Below are 21,908 nucleotides of genomic sequence, written 5' to 3'. Positions count from 1 at the left end.
GACATGTAGCATACTTGATAGTTACCTATTTCATCACAGTATGCTTGGTTGCCATGATAGAGCTTATACAGCATGTATGAATAAAGGGTTGTAACCGTTAACTATTGCCGTTGGTTGCTTTCCCTTATGATAGAGTAGATGTACAACAGTTTGACATTGTGCTTATGAGGGATATAGTAGTATAGCATTTTACTTATGCTCTCTCTTTCAGCAGTTTATTACATGCTCCTTTTTATTGCTTATTATTATTATCGTTGCTTACCCTTATTTTTGGGGCCTAGTGGAGCAGGAGCTGAGGTCAGTAATTGCCCACTGGGGACTATGAATTATAGTTCTCACGCCCTCTTTTTCTCGATATTTTTCAGAGCCTTCCACTCAGGGCGAGGCCAGGGATCGCGGAAAGGGTATCGCCTCGGGCTAGCGCGCTTACCGGGGGATCGTTCGATAGGTGGTACCTCTCGTGTTTTCTTTTTGTGAGAGGTTGAGAGTCGTACCCGTTTATGTATAGAGACCACCATTTTTGTACTAGAGACAGTTGTTGTACTACTTATGGTTATCTTTGTTGACTAGCTTTATTTCTTTACTTTGGTGTAGATGATAGAACTTTACTTGCTCTGATATCTCTAGTTGCTAGTTATTTCATTTCTTATATTTGTTCTATCTCTTGCTTTTACTTCCGCTTTTTTTCTAGACGCCTTATATGTGTAGACATATGGCGGGTCTGGGCACGCTACCGGGAGGGCCTTCGCCGGTCCCGGGGCGTGACATAGCTGATCGATGAATGAATGCGATGCACTAGTATTAAATAATGCTCTAACTATTACACCATTAATTAAAATGATACCTGCAACAACTTCCTCTATTGCTGTTGCATCCTCCGTCCGGGCTGCATATATGCGCTTGCTAGGTGCCTATCACGACCCCTTCATATTATCGTGATGCTGGTGGTCGCCCTACCTGGTAATGGGTGGGTGGAGTCCCCTAACTCTGGCTCGGTAAAGCGGGTGCCAATACAGATGACGGTACTGGAGAAGAACCTCTTGGGCATTCCGAATGAAAGTGGCCCTCTTGGTCGCACAGAAAGCACTTGCTCCCACGATGAGGGCACTGTGACGGGACGTGAGGACCACCACAGGTCACAAAATGCAATGGCCGACAGCGATCAAGCACTCCACGGGAAGAAGAAGAGCTACGCCCCCGCGATTGGCTCCTCGGATGCTTTAGCGACTTCTTTGAACTAGATTTCCCGCTACTATCCTCGATCGCTTGTCTCTTGCCTCTCACCCTACCAAGCTTCTCTTTCCTCCTTAGCAATCTCGGCACCCTTGTCCACGATCAAGGTGCCCATTTTCATAGGTTTAGATAGTATGCTTTATGAGATTCTCGCAACTCTAAATTCATTAAGTAAGAAATTATCTTAAATTTTGAAATCAAAGTGCTATTCACGGTCTCAAGTCAAACAAATTAAAAAGTTGAGTAGTAAAATCAAAATTTTGAAAGGTCGGGTAGCTGATTCAAAATCTTATATATATATCACCATTTCCCAACCTACAGCAACCACAATAAGCTTTACTTAAAAATATCTCAAGCTTTCGGCTTGGACCTGTTGGTGCCAAAGAAATCGCGCCATGTGGTAAGCCCGGATGCACCGCAGTCAGGGCCTTTGAAGCCAGTGATGCACAAAGAACAGAGAAAGAAACACATTAAACCGAAAAGTAGTTAAGGTCCATACGGTTAAGATCGGCTAGTAGTGGCCCACGAAATTGGGGAAGTGGTCGATCATGGAAATAACTGAATAACAACAGGCGGACTATAAATAAATAGAAGATGCCTTGAAGAAGGGTCTTTTTCCCCTGAGAACGAGAAGACCAATTTTCATATTCCTCCCATTTTACCGTTTTTCTAGTAGTCTATTTGTAAACTTTTTTACTTTTCTCGCGTCTACTGTTTTTCCTTAGGAGTAGTTGGTCGAATAAATTATCTTTTTGCTCTTTCTTGTAAACATTTTCTAAATCTTAGCAATATAAGCTTCATTCGGCTCTTCAGCCAAACTAGAAAACCCTGTGTAATACGCATACTTGACTGATACAGCCGAGTCGAATTTGGTGTGCTACATCGAACTCGGTTGATCTGACCCCTCATCAACCGAATCGCTTGATCTATAGTGGGCGCAAACTATGAGGGTTATCATCTCGTCTCCTCGCATACTTCCCAAAGGAGGGTCTTTGACCGGGTTAGCGGTCTGAGATTTTGGCTCGCGGTAATTTTTTGGCACACCCGATGGGACCGCTTGTCCAGGTAAATTTGTACTTCATTTATTATAAGCTATGGTTGATGACAATGCCATGAACCTCCGCAATCGGGTTATTCCTCAAACATTCGGAAACGACCAAGCAAGTAATACTGAAAACGCTGATGAGCGTCGTGCAGTATTACCAACGGAGAATGAAAGTAGTGGTCAATTAGACCAGCAAGAGCCAAGTTTGGCTCAGGCGCTCGGACAGATGACATGGGTCTTACAAGTTTTAGACCAGAATAGTCACTGGAGCACTACTCGTTTAGATGCAGTTTTAGCCGCAATCACGACTTCTAACGAGAATATTGCCCGAATTGGGCAATTGTTAAAATGAAATGAACAGCCCATGATGGGTCCACAAAGACCTGTAGGTATACCGGTATTACAAAACCCAGTAACACCGGTAAATGAGCAGCCTCGGGTGGCACCCTTCCAAGTTGCCTATAGACCGGCGACCCTAAACGCCGATCAACAGCATGATGTGGCATGGGGATTACCTCCTCCACCATTATTGGCATATCAGCCCCAAAATGTGGGGGTTAGAGCTGGGGGGCAAGCCCCTAATGTTATGCAGGGCGCGGACCCTGTATTACAAAATTATGGACTTCCTCCAAGGCCGAATCCGACTCAAGCATAGGTTCCAATTCCTGTACCAGGGAACAATAATGAGTTGTACGCTCAGATCTAAGAAGTCATCCAAAATACTTTTGGAGTAGGAGCTAGGCGGGCAATGCGGCTCGTGTTTCGTTCTCCTTACCCCGCAAATATAGATGTAGAGCATTCTTACCTAGCAAATTAGAAAATGCCAAAATTTGATAAGTTCTCTAGCGATGAGATCGAAAACACGGTCAAGAACGTGGCGTGGTTCACGGCCCAGTGTAGGGAGGCCGCTGCTGACCTATTTTTGAAACTTAGATTATTTAACACGTCGTTATGGCATTCACTTGGTATACTACATTACTAGCCAATTCCGTCTGAGGTTGAGACAAATTGGAAAGAAAATTTCATGAATAGTTTTATAGATCAAAATCGGAATTATCGGTTGCTGATTTAGCCCAATATCAACAAAAGCCGAGAGAATCGGTAGAAGAATACTTGAACCAATTCAAAATAGCGAGTAGTCGTTGTTTCGTTAGAATGCCGCAATTAGAGTTCGCTAAAATGGCATTCAATTGTTTACACTTCAAAATTAAAGATCATTTTGAAGATAAGTATTTTCCAAATCTATTTGATTTGGGTGTCTGAGTTGCTCAATATGAGCAATTCAAGAAAGGTAACAATGACGATTGGCCAAGGTACAGCTAAAATAAAGATTCAAACAAAGGAAAGGAGAAGAATATCTCTTATATCGAGGAATCTTCGGCTCGTGATGAGCCAAACACTTCTGATGGGACAGAGGATTCGGCAGATGAGGCCGAAATATATGCAGCAGAAATGGTAAAAAATCGACAGCCCTATTAATGTGTGCTATTGAAGCTAGCTAGAACAAGCGAAGCGAAAGTGCATGTTTCTACATATTCTTACTCGTTTGATGTCGCAAAGACCAATTTGATATTTGATCGGTTGTTAAAGGACGGTAGAATTAAACTTCAAGAAGGTCAAACAATACCTTCCGAAGAGGAATTGAAAAAAAGAAAGTATTGTAAGTGGCACCATTCATGGAGTCACAGGACTAATGAATGTACTGCCATCAAAAGGCAAATTNATAGTGGACATCAAAGGAAAAGTATCATTAGAGGGAAAGGCGGATTAGGACATTGCCAATACCAAGAAATCTCTTCGGCTCTGCATATGGTGCAAGGCCAAAACGACTGGGAGGCGATTATCCAAGAAAAAAAGTTATACGGGGAGTGGAAAAAGTTTATGACATTACATGAAAAGTGGGAAGATCTTCCTGAAGTGGAGAATGATCTGGATGATTGTTTGGAAAGCGATTTGAATGGCTCTGAGGACGAAGTGGAGTCTAAGTAGGATAAAAAGGACTTGGTGATCCAAAAGGTCTTAGACGATTACTATAATTGTCAGACTGGAGAAAGAATAAGCCCAAGGAGTTATCATGAGAAGCCCTTTGGCACACAACAAAGGTATCCGGGGTATCGGCCTAATTGGCATCATCAGGCTAGGCCGCCGTGACCTGAACCTAAATTTGAGGGGATGACCAAGGGTGACATTGAATTCCTCGGCCGAAGACTAGTTAACAAGCTCGGCATTCAACCTTGGCCGAGACCATGGGAAAGAAGAGAGATCTTGAGAGAACATCTTAGAATTGTCAAGGTACCTGCCAACGTGCCAGTTAATCAATGGCACACTGCGAAAACACAGGCTAAATGGCATGGGCCGATACTGACAAAGACTCAAAAGCGTCGGTAGCAAAGAATGGAAAGAGGCGAAAGGCATGAGGCCGAATATTTGGAATCAGCTCGAGCCATAACCGCCTTTTCGACTTATGAAAAATGATTATGAAGCGGGCAGTTTCAGGACTATACCATAGTTAAAGTCCAAAATTGAACAGTCGGCATTGAGTGGGCCGACAGAAGAAAGTTACTCGGAAGGCTTTGGAGGAAAAGATTGCCTCATTAGAAACGATCATTAAGTGAGACAGGTGGCCTCCCAAGGAGAGAGAAGTTCGACTGGAAAGTGACTCTTCGGCTGAGGTAGCAAAAGAGTCAGAAAAGAAAAAATAGTAGGTACAAGAAAATCGGCCGAAGAAAGCTCGTCTGATGTAAGCATGGTGTATGCTCTGCCGCATTCGTTTAAGGCAGAATCTATAGAGTTGGAGGAGCCAATCTACGATGGAGAGGAGCTTACAGTAGCGCAACTTCAACTTGAAGATGTAAAGGCAGCCGATGTGGTGGTGTTCGAAAAACCATCAGCCTTGCAGATAAGGTTTGTAGACCCTTGTTCGTAAGGGCCTTGATAGAAGGACGACTTGTAGCCCAAGTTATGGTTGATGATAGGGCAATGGTTAATGTCATGCCCACATCATTTTTCAAGAAATTGGGTAAGAGTGAGGACAAACTCAAACCTACCAACACAATCATGACTGATTTCACCGGAAACGGTCAACAGGCGAGGGGCGTGCTCACGACCAAACATACGGTCGGATTTAAAACTCTACGAATAGCTTTCTTCGTGGTGGATGCGGATAGTCACTACAGCCTGCTGCTCAGGCGTGATTAGATTCACCCAAATGAGTGTGTGCCATCCTCTCTACATGGGAAGCTTTTCCAATGGATCGAAAATCATGTAGAGGAAATTAGGACCGAGGGACGACCTTAGATGGTAGATGTTAATATAGAAGAAATCGATCATATCAATTGTGCCGACATTGACCCAGATTAGATTTCGTTTGTACGAGTCACCAAAGAGGGAGTATAACTAGTGCTCATGAAGGACGAAGAGTCATTGGTGGCAGCTGAAGAGCCACCGAATTGGTTGAAATGGAATATCAGAAGTCAGGAACCGAAGCTCTAGGTGAGCTCCGATGAGAGGAGCCGACCAAAGGGGTCGGCTACTCCATCGAATCGACAAAGTTGGCTGATAAAATATCATGCATTAGATTGGCCAAGTCGGCCGAGGAAAGAACATCTAGTAAATCAGCCATATCGGCCTATGCAAAGATGTTCGATGAGACTCCGAGTACTACAGCCGACTCAAATAAAAATGATGTTGCTCAGAAAATAGAGACTACAATCAAGCCCGATAGAAATGGCGTTAAAATTCATGAAATCGGGAGGGAATCCATAGAAGAATCGTCGATCAAAGCCGGCGAGAAAAAGCTAGAAACTCAAAATCCCTTAACAGAAGTGAATTTAGGGTCGAACGAAGACAAACGGCCGACGTATATTAGCGCAAGGTTTTCAGCTCAGTAACAGGAGGAGCTAACAAAGTTGTTGATGAAATATAAGGATTGCTTTGCCTGGAGCTATGAGGAAATGCCAGGATTAAGCCGAGAAATTGTAGAACATAGGCTCCCTATTAAAAAGAGGTATATGCCTTACAAACAGCCGGCTCGTAGGTTTGAGCCAAGTATTGTACTTCAGATTAAAAATGAAATCGAAAATATTTTGAAGGCCGGATTTATTTGAGCGGCCCATTATGTTGATTGGGTGTCTAACATAGTACCAGTGCGAAAAAATAATGGTAAACTTAGAGTTTGCATTGACTTCAGAAATTTGAATCTAGCCACGCCTAAAGATGAATATCCAATGTCCATAGCTAACATGTTGGTAGACTCGGTAGCCGGACATGAAATCCTATCCTTTATGGATGGTTATACAGGCTATAATCAAATTTTTATTGTCGAGGAAGATATAGCTAAAATAGCCTTCAGATGCCCAGGGTCCATTAGAACTTTCAAATGGATAGTAATGTCGTTCGGCTTAAAAAATGCCGGAGCCACTTATCAAAGGACGATGAATTTCATTTTCCATGATTTGATCGGCAAAATATTGGAAGTTTACATCGATGATAGCGTTGTAAAATTCAAATCGCAAACCGATTATTGGACAAACTTAGAACTTACTTTTGAGCAAATGAGAAAATATAATTTAAAAATGAATCCCTTAAAGTGTGCTTTTCGTGTATCAGTGGGGACTTTTCCTCGGATTTCTAGTACACAAAAAAAGAATCGAGATATTTAAAAACAAGGCAAAGGCTATTATTGAATTACCGCTGCCTAAAATAAAAAAGAATTGCGAAGTCTGTTGGGAAAAATCAATTACTTACGGTGTTTCATATCAAACTTAGCCGGTAGAATAGAAGTGTTTTATCCATTGCTTCGGTTGAAGAATCAAGAGGAGTTCATTTGGACAGAGGAACAACAAGAAGCATTTGAAAATATTAAAAGATATTTACCAACTCTTCCAATCTTTATTCCTTCTTGGCAAGGCCAGCCGATGAAATTATATATATCAGCTATAGAAGAAAATTTAGGATGCCAATTAGCTCAGGAAAATAGTGAAAGAGAAGAACAAGCTATTTACCATCTTAGCCGACTTTTACTTGATGCCGAAAAAACGTTATTCGGCAATAGAAAAGCTATCCTTGGCATTGTATTACGCATGTACTAAGCTGAAATACTACATTTTACCAGTAGAAGTGTCGGTTGTTTGCAACACTGACCTGGTAAAGTACATGTTATCTAAACCTATATTAAAAGGAAGGATTGGACGATGGATGTTAGTGTTGTCCTAATTTTCTCTTAATTACATCCTGGCAAAAGCAGTCAAAGGGCAAGCAATAGCTGATTTCTTAGTTGATCATCCATGTGTTGAGGTTGAAGAACCAATGCAGAGTTTAGTTGGTTGTCAAACTTGGATACTCTATTTTGATGGATCAAAAATAGCCGAGTCAACAAAAGCCGGAATAATTATACAGTCTCCTGAAGGCTACACTTACCGGTTCGCCTTCAAACTAGATTTTGGCTGTTCTAACAATCAAGCCGAATATGAGGCCTTAATAATCGGCGTTGAAATTTTACAGGAATTAGAAGCACAATCAATTAGAGTTATCGGTGACTCACAATTAGTAATCAAGCAGGTAAATAGGGAATACCGATGCGAGAACTGAAATCTGTAGAATTATTTGAAGAAAACAATAGAGTTACTTTATAGTTTCGGAGAAGTAGAATTCGTGCATATATCAGGGGAAGAAAATGAACAATCTAATGATTTAGCTCAATCGGCTTCAGAATACAGAAAGCCGAAAGGGAATCAAGTAGAAATAGAAAGGAGGTAGCTACCATCGGTTTATATACGAGAGTCAATGATGATTGCTTCAATAGAAACACAAGAGGATTGGAGGAAACCCTTGATGGAATTCCTTGACGATCCTAATAAACGGGTCGATTATCGACTACGAAATAGTGCACTCAGTTATTGTCTACTAAATGGACAACTCTATAAGAGCACAACCGAAGAGATGTTGCTGAAGTGCCTAGGACCTGAAGAAGCCTTATTAGTTATGGGCGAGATCCATAAGGGCTTATGTGGAGCACATTTAGCTAGGAGGAGACTAAGGTGCACTATTCGACACTCCGGTTATTATTGACCAACTATGCATGAATATTGTATAAAATATGCGAGGGGTTGCCAAGAGTGCCAATTCCATAGCTCTATATAGAGAGTTCTAGCTTCTGAAATGCATGCAATCATCAAACCATGGTCTTTTCGAGGTTGCGCCATGAATTTAATTGGAGAAATTCAGCCGAACTCTTCGGCTGGACACAAATTTCTGATAGTGGCCGTTGACTATTTTACTAAATGGGTAGAGGCGAAACCTACAAGCTTGGTCACTCAGAAAGACATCGGAGACTTTGTTGAAGACTCCATCATCTATCATTTTGGAATTCCTGAAACGATTACAACAGATTAAGGAATGATGTTCACAGGAGAACAATTTTCACAATTTGTTGAGTCAAAGAAGATTAAGCTACTTCATTCTTTCCTTATTATGCTCAGGCAAATGAGCAGGCAGAGGCTATAAACAAAGTCATCATAAATCTTATGAAACAACATATTAGAAAACACCCAAGAAAGTAGAGCGAGAAGCTCTCCGAAGTATTATGGGCATGCCGAACTACTGTCAAATCAACGACAGAGGTTACATCGTTTCGGTTGTTCTATGGTCATGGAGCTATAGTACCTGCCGAGATTATGGTTCCTTATTTAGGAGTTGAAGGACAGAAAGAGTTAACAACAGAGGAATAGAAGAATTTAATGAAAGAAAAGCTTAACGAAACAGAGAAAATTCGGCTGTCGGCGCTTGATCATTTGCATGCCTATCAGAGCCGAGTGAGCAATGCATACAATAAAAGAGTTAAGGCCAAATCTTTTTCTATTGGAGATTTGGTTTCAAGGTTAACACTTCCAATCGGTCGAAAAGACCGAGTGTATTGGAAATAGTCCCCAAATTGGGAAGGATCATTCCAAATTTACAAAGTTATAAAAGGTAGTGCATATTTCTTAAAAATAATAGGTGGACCAAAAAATGACAAATCGATCAATGGAAAGTATTTAAGAAGTACTACCCATCCGTGTGGGAAAAAGAATGAAGAGTTAGAGATAACTACAAACAAAATTTGGAATATATTACAGCCGAATAAAAAAAAAAAAACAGAAGGAAAGTCAAGAGAACAAGTCTTTGAGTTGACTCCACTCAGCTTCCAGATTGGATTGGGCCAGGTCGGCTACTGTAATATACCGAAACTTGGTAGAGTATATCGAATTTTAGTCAAATTGACCAAAGTGTGCGAAAGAAATAGTTGGACAAAGTCCAGTTAACATTCCAACAATGTTGAAAGGGTTAAAGTTGAGTTCCAAGAGAGTTAGAGAGATTTTAGCATTGCTCGGTGCGAATTGGAGTCGAAACAGTGCAAAATTAAAGTCTGAAGCATTGTTAACTGGTAATGCATTGGAGTGGTACCGGTACCAGGCAGGCACCCGAGAATAGCTGCTCTCGGGTTTGAGTGTTTACGGCTGTTAAACCGGTGACACCCCTGGTGCGTACCGGTACCATGTCAGCTACCCGAGAGGGCAGCTCTCAGGTTTGGCTGTTGCGTAACCGTTGAACCGGTGACAAAATCCCGCGTACCGGTACGCAGTGCCCCTCGTAGCAGGTTGAGTCTGCTGCAAATAAAAGTAAGTAGAGGCCTTATTTGCATTTGTGGCAGCCTATATAAGACCCCACACCCTTCCTCTCTTGTTCACAGTAGTGAACCACTTCTCTCTCATTTCTCTCCCTCTCTCTCTCTAGGAACTCTCTCCCAAGGCTGAAGGAGGAGATTAGAGGAGATCAAGAGGAGATTTTGGAGCTTTTTAAGGCTTTGGACTCTCCTACAAGGTGGAGTTTAGAGAGCTAGTGGGCTAAGGTGAGGTTTCATGCAAGATAGATGCTAGGGTTTGGTTTTATGCCATAAATCTTTCGGTTTTGATCTTCTTGCATGACTAGAAACCTAGTAGAGATCATGAAATCTCATGAAAACCATGTTTCTTCATGTGCTCTCATGGTGGATTTCTAGGGTTTGCTTTAAATGCGCTAGGGATGGTTCAAATGACCTAAAAATGGTTTTAGAGGGATTCTTAGATGATTCTAAGCTTGTTTTTGCTTAGTTCTAAGATCAAACCAAGGTATAAGGCTATATGACATTGTTAGGGCACCAAAATTTGGTCTTTTGCCCTAGATTGATTTAAAGGCAAATTGACCTTATAGAAACCAAATTGGGGATATTTCTTATTTGTTGGTGGACTCAGTTCACCAATCTGACGAGTCTACGTAAAGATATTAGGGAAAAAGCCCAATTTCGTTTCATTTTACCGCAGGCGAGAGAATAGGCGCCCAAAAATCACAGGAATTGAACCGTAGCACTTTTACAACCATACAATGTGGGTGGTGCTTTCCGGAATCGATGAATTTTTTTTATGTCTAAAGTGTCATTTTTTAGCATATGTGTATATTGAGCATCGTGCATAGTAAGGTTGATTTGAGAGCATGTGTTGCATGTTGTAAGTACAAATGCATATAAGATGGTTGTAAACTAATGAGAACTTGTAAACCCTATGTATGCATGAACATTGACAAGAACCTAGAAAAGGCAAAGGACTTAGTGACATTGAGAACAAATGACATTATGACATAAATATAATGAGTGGCATTAATGAGTTTGAATGCTAGAGTTGAACACTTAGAGTGTGGCATTAATGAGAACAATAAATGCATGAAAATGAGTTAAAGAACACTTAGTGTGTGTGGCATCATGAAAGTTAAAGAATACAAGTAAAGTGAGATAGTTGATATAATGACATAACAACCTTATAGTTAAGGGTCATATGAACATTGAAATCCTTAAAATTAAGGATTGATCATACTCGCCTATAAGTCTTGGTTTGAGGGAGGTCACTCCCCCTCGAGCGATGAGCTCCGGAGTTGTCATCACTGGGAGGTGTTTGCCCCAGAGGACAGTCCCGTCAGGAGGAAGCTGAGGGCCCAACATTAGGGATTTGAGTTGGTGAGTCTAATAGTCCCGTCGGGAGGAAGCTGAGGGCCCAATAGTAGGGATTTGGATTGGTAAGTCTATCGAGGGCGAAACCTATAGGTTAGCTAAGAGATTTGAGAATTGGAAAATAATCTTGCATTCATCATGAGCATTCTATTGAGCATAATTATTAATTATACCTTGTTTAGGCATATTAGCTGCATTTGTTAGTTTGGCTACTATCTATCTCTATTCTTCTTTTATGCCTGATTTAGACCTAGTAGGAAAGTCGGCGAGGTCGGCGGCCGAACCCACTGGAAACTTTGTTATAGTTCTCACCCCCTATTTCCACAGAGCCGGGACCGAGTGAGCCGGCCGACGATCGCGGTAAAGGTATCGCGCCATAGACAGCGACCACCTTTGTTGGTTATATTTTGTGTAGTTGCATACCCTTTATATATCATCTTTTGTACCTTGATGATTATAGTTGTATGAATGATGCAAATGTATTAATGAAAGAATGTAAAGAGTGCTATTTTGGGGAATATGTGATGTAAAAAAATATGATGCAAAAGATGTAAAAGAATACAAATGTTGAATGCATGTATGTGGTTAAAAGTTAATCATATTACTTGTATGTTGTTTAGTTAATACTTTCACTTTGGCTATTGCTTGCCCTCGTGCAAGCCATATATGTATGTTTCCGCATATGCAAACTCTCTACTTGATTTGTACTTGTGTTGAGTCTTGGGCGGACAGAGGAGGTGCTGTCCATTCGGCATCTGTTCGACGTGCCCGAACCGACCAAATAGGACCGATCTCGGGGCGTGACAGCTACTCACTTTCTTCGCTTCATCATAGGATGGAGCTTCTAAAGCTGGGACAGTTGGTCATATAGCATCGCCGCTTCCTCTTTCCTAGCCTTTAGTTATGCCAATACGAGGACACGTTACTCGGATGTCTGGACCAGGGTTGTTTTGACTGCGGCAAATTCTTCTTTTAGGTTAATGATGCGTTGCCAAAGAGCTGATTCTTAGTTTTCCAAGGAGGTATCTTGCCGGTTCAGGTCGGCGATTGGAGTTGCCATTTCAAGGATTTTCGTTTTGAAAAGGCCAACCCGCGTGAAATGATGATCCAAAGCCAAATACTCAGCAGAAAGAGTCTGTTGTTGAGTCAAAAAAGAAGAGAGACGGCCAGACAAAGTTTCTACGAAGCATTTATCTGAAGAAGGAAGATCACGCTAGTCCAAAAGATAAAGAAGGAGCACCCCAAGCCGATCAAATTGCTCTATATTTTGAGCCAGAGTAGGAAAACTATTGCTATACAGTTTTAAACACTCATCCAATTTTTGTTGAGTCTCAACAGAAGTAGTGGCAGAGAGGTCTTCTTCTTCATTTGATTTCGAGCTCGAAGTGGCCAAGTCTTGAAAAAAAGTGGCCAATGGATCTGCCGTTTCAAATACTAGCACAGGAGCCGATGTAGATGCTACGGTTGAAGTTCCAGCAGGAAAGTCTATGTCTGCCTCTCCTATTACTCTAATATTCTCTCTTTCTCTCTTATTTTCCTTCTCTGATTGCTTTTTTCTTTCTGTTTTATTCCTTTGCTCTTCTTCCTTCTTTTTCCTTCGTTCTTCTCTTTCTTTCTTCTTTTGTTCCTCTTCTCTTCTTTACTTTTGTTCTTCTTCCTTCGCTCTTTTTTCTCCTTTCTCCGCTTGGCTACCTTTCTTTTTCTTCTTTTTTGTTTCTTTCTTCTTTCTCATTCACTTTCTTCTCTGCTTCCATCTGTTTTCTCTCTGCATCTTGTTTTTTTGTCAAAGAAAGCTTCCTGGCAAACTTGCCTCCTGACATTAGACATTACTTGCTCCAGGGACAAAGCAAAGTGAGCACGAGAAACCCTTCTTGTAGGTGTCTGTTTGACCGAAGGGGACAACGGAGGTGATCCGACTAAAAAATGAGAAAGAGAAGAATCAATCAGAATAGGCTAAGGAGTTACCTCGGCAGATACTAGGTCGACAGGAGTCGATTGCATAAGGTTCACCTCCTCGGCTAAAGTGTCAGCAAGTGGAATTTCCACCGAAGACACATCTTCGGTCATCACGGGAGAAGGGACAGGACGGATCTTGATGGCAATAGTTTTACGCCACTTCTGTTGCGGCAGTTGGGTCGACTAATCGGACCCCATCAGCCGTTTGTCAAGACACAGGGTTGATAAGGCGAAAACAGGAATCGGCTGAAAAAGATATATTAGCCGAAAAAATCTCTCATAAAAAAGAATACACACAAAGAGACAAGATTTACCGTTGATAGGTGAGATCAATCCTCAGGGTCTTCGTCTGAATTTTCTCCCAAAACATCTTCTGGGAGAATAAGTAAAAGGTCCTTACATGTAAAACCAGTCAAAGTGGAATGAATTAAGGACAAAAAGAGACGAGAACAAAATCGAATCAATATTGTATGAAAAATTTTACGGAAGACAGGAGTCATGATGGTGAAAAAATGTTGTTCACAAAAAGCCTCCCAAGCTCTGGTGAAGCGAAAATCCAATACTCCTGCATGATTTGGCCGAGAAGTCACGAGTTTGAAGAACCGTCGAAGACGATTCCCCATAGCTGAGATATGATCGGCCTTGGCTGCACTCTTTGTGAGAGGGTGACCACGGGCAGTATTGGCCATAAAGAATTTGGCTGGGGCTGGAAGGCCCTGAACGAATCCAAACTGACGCACTATATAGTGGGGGGAATACACTTCTGTACTTGGCATCAATTTGGAGAGATTCTTCAATCCGACGTGCAAATCTCTAGTAGCTAGCATGGAAAATCACACGTCGGAATACTCGCCGGCGCGAGAGGAGGCTAGCTGATCTTGAATGGCTTCAAATCGAGTAAGAAGCCACGACAGACCAGTAACACATTCTCCAAATAGAGACTAGCTAATGTGGAGTCGATGGCTCCTTTTATAAAACACTTTAAAACAATAGAAAAAAAAATCAAGTGTTTGACCTGAGGTCAAAGGTTTTGTACAGCCAAGAGCTAAGCCATAAGTGTCAAAATTAGGAGTCGAATCCAAATCTAAAAGGGTTCAGCACAAGCAAGGAAAAAAAATCTGCAAGCACATTTGTAAGAACCACAAGACACCACATCCAGAACTAATAACCACACCAAGAAATCAAGTACCGCCCTTGCCGTACGACACAGGGGCATGCCGTACGGTGCCCTCAAGAAGAGGGGCACGGTACAGGGGGTCTCAGACCCCCTCTCTATCTTGCGACACTCACATGCATGCCGCTCGAGACAAAGCGGTATGCAATTGCGTGCTGGCGGCACGTACCGTGCGTGCCTTCTTTTTTTTCTTTTTTTTTTTTCCTTTTTGGCTTTTTTTTTGGCTTTTTCTTTTTTCCTTTTGTTCTCTAAGGTATCGAGTCACCCACGCCCCGGGCCACCTATATTGTCTTTTTTTCACGTTGTTGTCTTTCTTTCAACTTTCTTTTTTTACTTTTTGGCAGATGCTTTTTTTTTTACTTCTTATTTATCAATATAGGAGCAAATTTTTAATTGACAAATCCACTCCATATCGAACAGAGCCCTCTGCTTCCACCACAGACATCTATTTTTTTCACAAAATATTTTGTCAAAATTTGTCGCACCGCGAAGCTTTCGATGAATCAAGGGAACAAAAATCGATCTCCTATTTTTAAAAAGAATAAAAGAACAAAAACTATTGATGTAACATCGAGAATATACGACTTTCTCACAATACCAACAATACTTATACCAATATTGTTAAATAAATCTTATATCTGCAGATGACAATATATCATATGATTAAGCGCGACGATTTATATGGAATTAAGCAGTCATCTTTATGTAAAAATGTAAATTTAAATAATTATTGTACTTGTGAATTTTATTATTATATTTTAATTTTTATTCTACATCAGGTATAGTTATACTTTACTTACAAAAAGCTTATATGCATGTTAATTGATAAGTATAGTAAGGTATACATAGTAAATATTCATAATTATTTATTTAAATCTTTCAAAATAACATTATAAGAGTTTATTAGAACCAAAAGACTGAAATAAGTACGTGCCAAAGCGTGCCAGTAGGAGGTCATGCTATCTATCAGCACCCAACCGTGCCTGTGCCGTACCGTGCCAGGGACATAATGGCACACCCCCGTGCCACGACACTTTAAACCTTGAACCATACCACCTGATGGTAGTGGTTTAATGGATTCAAAAGTTTCTCTATAAACAAAAGAAAGGAAATAGGTACCTAGTGCCAGCTTTTCGTCGTTGGCTAGGGCAACAACAATCAGAACAAAATCTCAATTGATCTTCTGCGAACGAGTACAGAAGAGATTGTGATAAAGCCGGTAAAGAAGGAAGGCTATATGTTCCTTCCTTATAACCGGAGCAAGTGACTGGCCTACAAACCGGCGATTAAATTTGGTATAGACTAGATCGGCCTCCAGATCAAGATGAGCCTCAAAATCATTTACGCCATCAGAGTTATAGGCCATCAAGAGAGTAATACCGTGAGGGCGGAGTGACGATCGCCACTACATCCAGAAGGGTCGGAGTAAAAGGTCCCCCTCTGAAAAGAAAAGCATGAGAAACAGGGGACCAGAAACAGAGAGCCGCAGCCAAAAGAAGGTTGTCAGCTATAAGAGGAGTTCTCGAGAGTTGAATGGCTTCATAAATCCCGATCTCGCGTCAAAAATCGGCATAGGACGCTTTGACGTGATTTAACCAAGCGAGGTAGGCATTTGAAACACTTGGCCAAGTCCAAAGGCTCTTCCCAGACGATTTCGAAGTAGTTGAAACATACCAAGAAGACAAGTGAATGGCATAAGCCATCAAGAAGGCCCTTAGTCGAAAAAGAAAAATCTTTAGGGATAGGATCGTCCACAAACGAAGGACCTAGCACAAATCAAGAAGGATCCATTTCGACAAATTGACGAAGGGGAATGTAATCGAGGTTAGGAGATGAAAGAAGAAGAGGAAGCTAAAATATAAGAAAAAGATGAGGAGAAGAAAGGAAAAACCTCAAATAGGGGTAAAGAAGAAAAGAAGTGGAAGGAAGAAGAAAGCAATGAAGCGCTAGAGGTAAGAGAGAAAGAAGAGAGAGAGAGCCATCGGATGGAATTTCAAAAAATAGTTTTAATGGCGAATAGACGGCGCCAATAAATGACCTAATTAATGCCTTAAAAGAGACAAAAGAGCATGGAAAATCGTTCCCGTCAAAAGCAAAAGGACGACTAAGAGAAGAAGACAATACAAGGCAATTTGAAATGATGATTTCGAAATCTGCGCCTTTAGAGGAGATTACGCCAGCTACCGAACGGCTTATTCGGAAGCTGCCGAGGGGACAATTGTTGGCCCCAAAGAAATCGTGCCACGTGGTAAGCCGGGATGCACCGTAGTCAAGGCTTTTGAAGCTAGAGATAAGTAACAAATGTTGCACCAAGAACAGAGAAAGAACCGCATTAAACCGAAAAGTAGTTAAGGTCCATGCGATTACATGCGGTTAAGATCGACTAGTAGTGGTTCACGAAATTGGGGAAGTGACCGATCATGGAAATAACTGAATAACAACAGGCGGACTATAAATAAATAGAAGACACCTGGAAGAGGGGCATTTTTCCCCTGTGAACGAGAAAACCAATTTTCATATTCCTTGCAATTTATCGTTTTTCTATGAGCAGTCTATTTGTAAACCTTTTACTTTTCTTGCATCTACTGTTTTTCCCTAGGAGTAGTTGGTAGAATAGATTCTCTTTTTGCTCTTTCTTGTACGCATTTTTCAAATCTTAGCAATATAAGCTTCATTTGGCTCTTCAACCGAACCAGAAAATCCTGTGTAATCTTCATACTCGGCTGATATAGCCGAGCCGAATTTGTTGTGTTGCATCGAACTCGGTTGATCTGATCTTTCATCAACTGAATCGCTTGATCTATAGTAGGCGTAAACTTCGAGGGTCATCATTCGTAGCCGTCTCGTCTCCTCACACGCTTTCCGAAGGAGGATCTTTGACCGGGTTAGCGGTCTGAGATTTCGGCTCACAGCAAGACCACAATATAAGCTCAAAAGAAAAAGAAAAAAAAAAAAAACTTAGATCCCTCACACATCACCTACAAGAAACGCTCTAACCCTCACTCTCTCAATAAAAAGACTCACTTGTACCCACACATCATAAAAAATCAAATCCAAATAGCCTGCAAAAGAAAGGTAATTCAGATAAATTGATATAAAGTTTCAGCTAATGTAATTACAATGTCAACCGGAGTAATATTAGGCTAATCAACAATTGGGTCCAAGAATTTATCTCTACTAGCAAGATTATTAATGTTTCCAAGACAAAAAAGAAAAATTTTATCGAAGATTTCAAGGACAAGCACTAGATTCAATATGCATTTTATTAGTTACAAAATAGTTTTTATTGAACTTCAGTTAAAAATTATTTTCAATTTGAAAATTAGTGTTTTATAAAAAGCAAACACTAAAATGAAAGATATATTTATATTGTTAAGACAATGGATGGCAGAGCAATGCTACCCAAGTACCCATAGACTTAGTATAAGTATAAATTTTACACCGTAGACTTCTTGCGGTCTATATTAATTTACTTATCTTATTATTATTATGGCCAATTTGCACAAAAAAATTCACAGGTTTTGAGCTTTTGCAAAACTGCACTGTCTTTTTCAATTTTTTAGATTCGGTCCGAATTTTTAACAAACTGACCAATATACCCTTATACCTTTTTCTCTCCCTTTGTTTTTTCTCGCTCTCTTTTTTTTCTCGTCGAAGAAGTTGGTGGAGGCAGAGGCGGAAATGCCTCCCCCCCCCTTGCCCCTACGCCCTCGCCTTTGCCCGCGCATGCCCTGCTCTCCTCGCCTCCGATCCCGCCGAGGCTGCGCCGCGACCCTTTTTTTTTCCCTCTTCGACCCTCCTCCACCCGCCGTCCTCACTGCCACCGCCGCCGCCAGTGCAAAGAGGAAATGCTTCTCGGGGCCCAGAAGCACGCCGGTGAGGAAGGGGGAGAAAAATAGTTATACTCCGACAAGGTGATGGTTGCAATAGAGGGCAAGAGAGAGGTCGTGATAAAAAAATTATAGAGAGAAAGAAAATAAGAATAATAAAAAATAAAAATAAAAAATAATTTTTTCTACAGGAAAGACTAAAAATCATAGAAGAAGGAAGAAGATGATGAAATAGTACTGTTAAAATAAAATTACACTGTTTTAAAAAAATTTTGCACTGTTTTAGATAAAAGTTACATTTTTGAGACAAAAATTACACTCTTTGGGATGAGATTTACACTCTTTAGACTAAAATTGCACTATTTGGATGAAATTTTCATAATTTTTTATTCTCTTCTTCTTCCTCCTCATTCTTCCCCTCCGTTTTCTCGTCCTTCTCTTTCTTCCTCCTCCACCTTCTCCACCACCGTTGCCGTCAAGCGCCCTTTGCGCCGCCACCCCCCTTCTCCGCCGGCACCAAACTCACACCCGAGTCTCGGGAGGAGAGCACCCACGCCTGCAGGAAGAGAAGAAAAACAAAACAAAAATCAAAAATCAAAACCCATCTGATCATTACTTTTGCAATTTGAGTTGTGAAGACACCAACAAAGGACCACATCTACTTATAAGAGATTTTCGAGGTGCATGTCTAAATACCAACTTCCAAATGAATTTACACAATTTCGCATATCCATAGGGTGTATTATTGCACACACAAAAAAAAGAACAATTTTTTTGAGAAACTGAGAATATGACATGGATAATAGGTAACTAGTTAGGTATTTCTGCAAACCTTAAAAAAAAAAGTTTCAGAGAATGCTTTCCAATGGTACATAGTTGTGCATCCAATACAAGTACATTCTTATTAATGATTCTACTGCACTAGAAATGTTACAATTCCATCAAAGATGAATGTAATGCTCAAAGAACTCTTTAAGGTGGCATAAACAATCAGATTTTGGGGAGTATTCAATACCGAAAAGAGTTATATCATCTATTTGGAGCCAAAACGAGAACTAATATTCGTGTTGTGTTCAAATCATACGGCAAGTTTCAAATTTCTCATTCACACAATTTATCGAACAGTTGCAGAGCAAAGTGAGACGCCCCAAAAAAGCAAAAGATTAGTTACCAATCATGAGTCCAAATGACAACCCATCCGACCAAATGAAGCAAAAATTAAGCAAAAAAATGATTTAAGGATTTGAGGGGGATTTCCTGAGATTGAGAATAGAGGGGTTTACATTGTTAAAATAAAGTTACATAGTTTTAAAAAAAATTTGCACTATTTGAGACAGAAAATTACACTCTTTAAATGAGAGTTACACTCTTTAGGTAAACTTTACACTTTCTTTTTCTCTTCTTCTTCCTCCTCCTCCTTCCTCTCATCCTCATCTACATCCTTCTCCACCCCCATCCTCTCCCATTCTTCTTTTTCTTCTTCTTTTTCTTTCTCATCCCCAGGCATCATCCCCGACAATTAAGTAAAATGAACTTCGTATGCGAATGGTGGTCGGCGGCGTCGTTCTCGACGTACCACCTATAGGTCTGGACTAGGCCGTCGCGGGGAGCGATCCTGGGCTTCTAGCCTATGGCGGCGATCTTGGAGCTGTCCATGAGCTTGTGCAGGGTGCCGTCGGGCTTGGTGGGGTCCCAAACAATCTTGCCCGACGACGTCGTGGACCATCTAGGCGAGGTCGCGGATGGAGATCTCGTCGCCGCTGCCGACGTTGACGTGGTCGAGGTTGGAGTAGCGGTCCATGAGGAAGACGAGGATGTCGGCGAGATCGTCGACGTGGAGGAAATTGCGGAGCGGGGCGCCGGGGGCCCCAGACGACGACACGGGGGGCGGCAGCGCCACTACAACAAAAACGGTCTATAGCGACACTTTTAAATGTCGGTAAAGGTCAAAAAAAATATTGCTGGCTAAATTACCGACACTTTTAAAAATTGTTGCTATATGTGGGGTCGCTAGGTATATAGTAACAGTTAAAGAGTGTCGCTATAACCTAAAAAGAGTGCTGCTAATTTACCAATATTTATTTAAGCGTTTTGTAACCGCCGAAACTCTACCTCGTTGACTGCGGTGGCGGATGAGTTGAGGGAAGGACTCTTCGTCTAGGATTTCAGTGGATTGAGTGAGGGAGAAGGGGAGATGGTAATCAATTTTTCTTTTTTTTTCTTTTCTGTTTGTAATCATGCTGAATGGTCTGGGTGGGGTGGGTTTAGTAGAGTAATCTTTTATTTTTTTGTTGGATTGGGCTTTATATTTAGGCATTAGTAGATTTCTTTTAAAATTTTGGCCTAAATGGGACACTTCCACAAAAGTGTCTCAAATATGTGTCCCTATAACCTAATTCTGTTGTAGTGCCAAGCCTGGCAAGGTGGAAGTGGCGGAGAAGGGCGAGGAAGACGTGGGAGTGGTCAGGGTGGAAGTTGTCGTGAGGGCCATAGAGGTTGGTGGGCATAGCGGAGACGGTGTCAAGGCCGTGCTAGAGGTGGAAAGCCTAGCAGAGGTCGGGGATGATGCCCGGGATCGGGCCCGAGAGGGGCCGGCGAGGTGGCGGCGTACACCATTGTTAGGGTTCGTAGGAGGATTTAGAAAAAGAAGGAAAGAGGATGGGGGTGGAGGACGATGAGGATGAGGATGAGAGGAAGGAGGAGGAGGAAGAAGTAGAGAAAAGGAAATAGTGTAAAGTTTACTTAAAGAGTGCAATTTTGACCTAAAGAGTATAACTCTCATCCTAAAGAGTATAATTTTTGTTTCAAATAGTGTAACTTTCACTTAAAACAGTGCAAAATTCTTTTAGAACAATGTAAGTTTATTTTAACAGTGCGATTTCATCATCTTCTTCCTTCTTCTAGGATTTTTGGTCTTTTTTGTAGGAAAAAATATTTTTTATTTTTATATTTTATTATTCTTATTTTTTTTCTCTATAGTTTTTTTTTTCACAACCTCTTACTTGCCCTCTATCACAGCCATAGCAACATCGTCGGAGGCGAGCTCGCTACCTCCAATGACGTCGCAGCGTTCCGGCGCGCGGTGGAGGAGGAGAGCCTGCGCCTTGACGTCGCCGTACCTAGTGGAGAAAGAGGGTCGCGGTGCGGCCTCAACAGGGTCGGAGGCGAGGAGGGTGGGGGATGCGCGGGCAAGGGCTAGGGCGTGAGAGCAGAGGCAACGCAGGCAATTTCCGCCTCTGCCTCCGTTGCCTTCTTCGGAGAGGGAAAAAAAAAAGAACGAGAGGAAAAAAAAAAAGAAAGAAAAAGGAATAAAGGTATTTTGGTCAGTTTGATGAAAATTCAAACCAAATCTCTAAAATCGAAAAAGACGGTCTAGTTTTGCAAAAGCTCAAAATTTATGAATTTTTTATGCAAATTGGCCTATTATTATTAATACTACTACTACTACTACTACGACTAAAATTTCATAAGAGTTTTATCGATTCTTGATTTTAAGGGTGCAAAATATAAGCATTTTTCTAGCCAGTAAAATAAAATTTTTTGAATCTAACTATCCATGTCTAAAGTAACACTATTGGTACACCCAAAAAAGTAGTATACATTTTACACCCGCTCCAACCAAAAGTCTTTAATTCTTTACCTGTCACATCA

At 41.2% G+C, this 21,908-nt stretch overlaps 1 pseudogene; it reads right to left on the bottom strand.

Annotated features, from left to right (window-relative positions):
- Positions 1–19,763: 19,763 nt before the first annotated feature.
- LOC109704775 lies at positions 19,764–20,806 on the bottom strand (annotated as a pseudogene).
- Positions 20,807–21,908: the final 1,102 nt, after the last annotated feature.

This window comes from Ananas comosus, unplaced genomic scaffold (genome assembly GCF_001540865.1).
Source record: "Ananas comosus cultivar F153 unplaced genomic scaffold, ASM154086v1, whole genome shotgun sequence".
In the NCBI taxonomy this organism is placed as follows: Eukaryota; Viridiplantae; Streptophyta; class Magnoliopsida; order Poales; family Bromeliaceae; genus Ananas; species Ananas comosus.
This window is presented reverse-complemented; position numbering and strand designations above follow the sequence as displayed.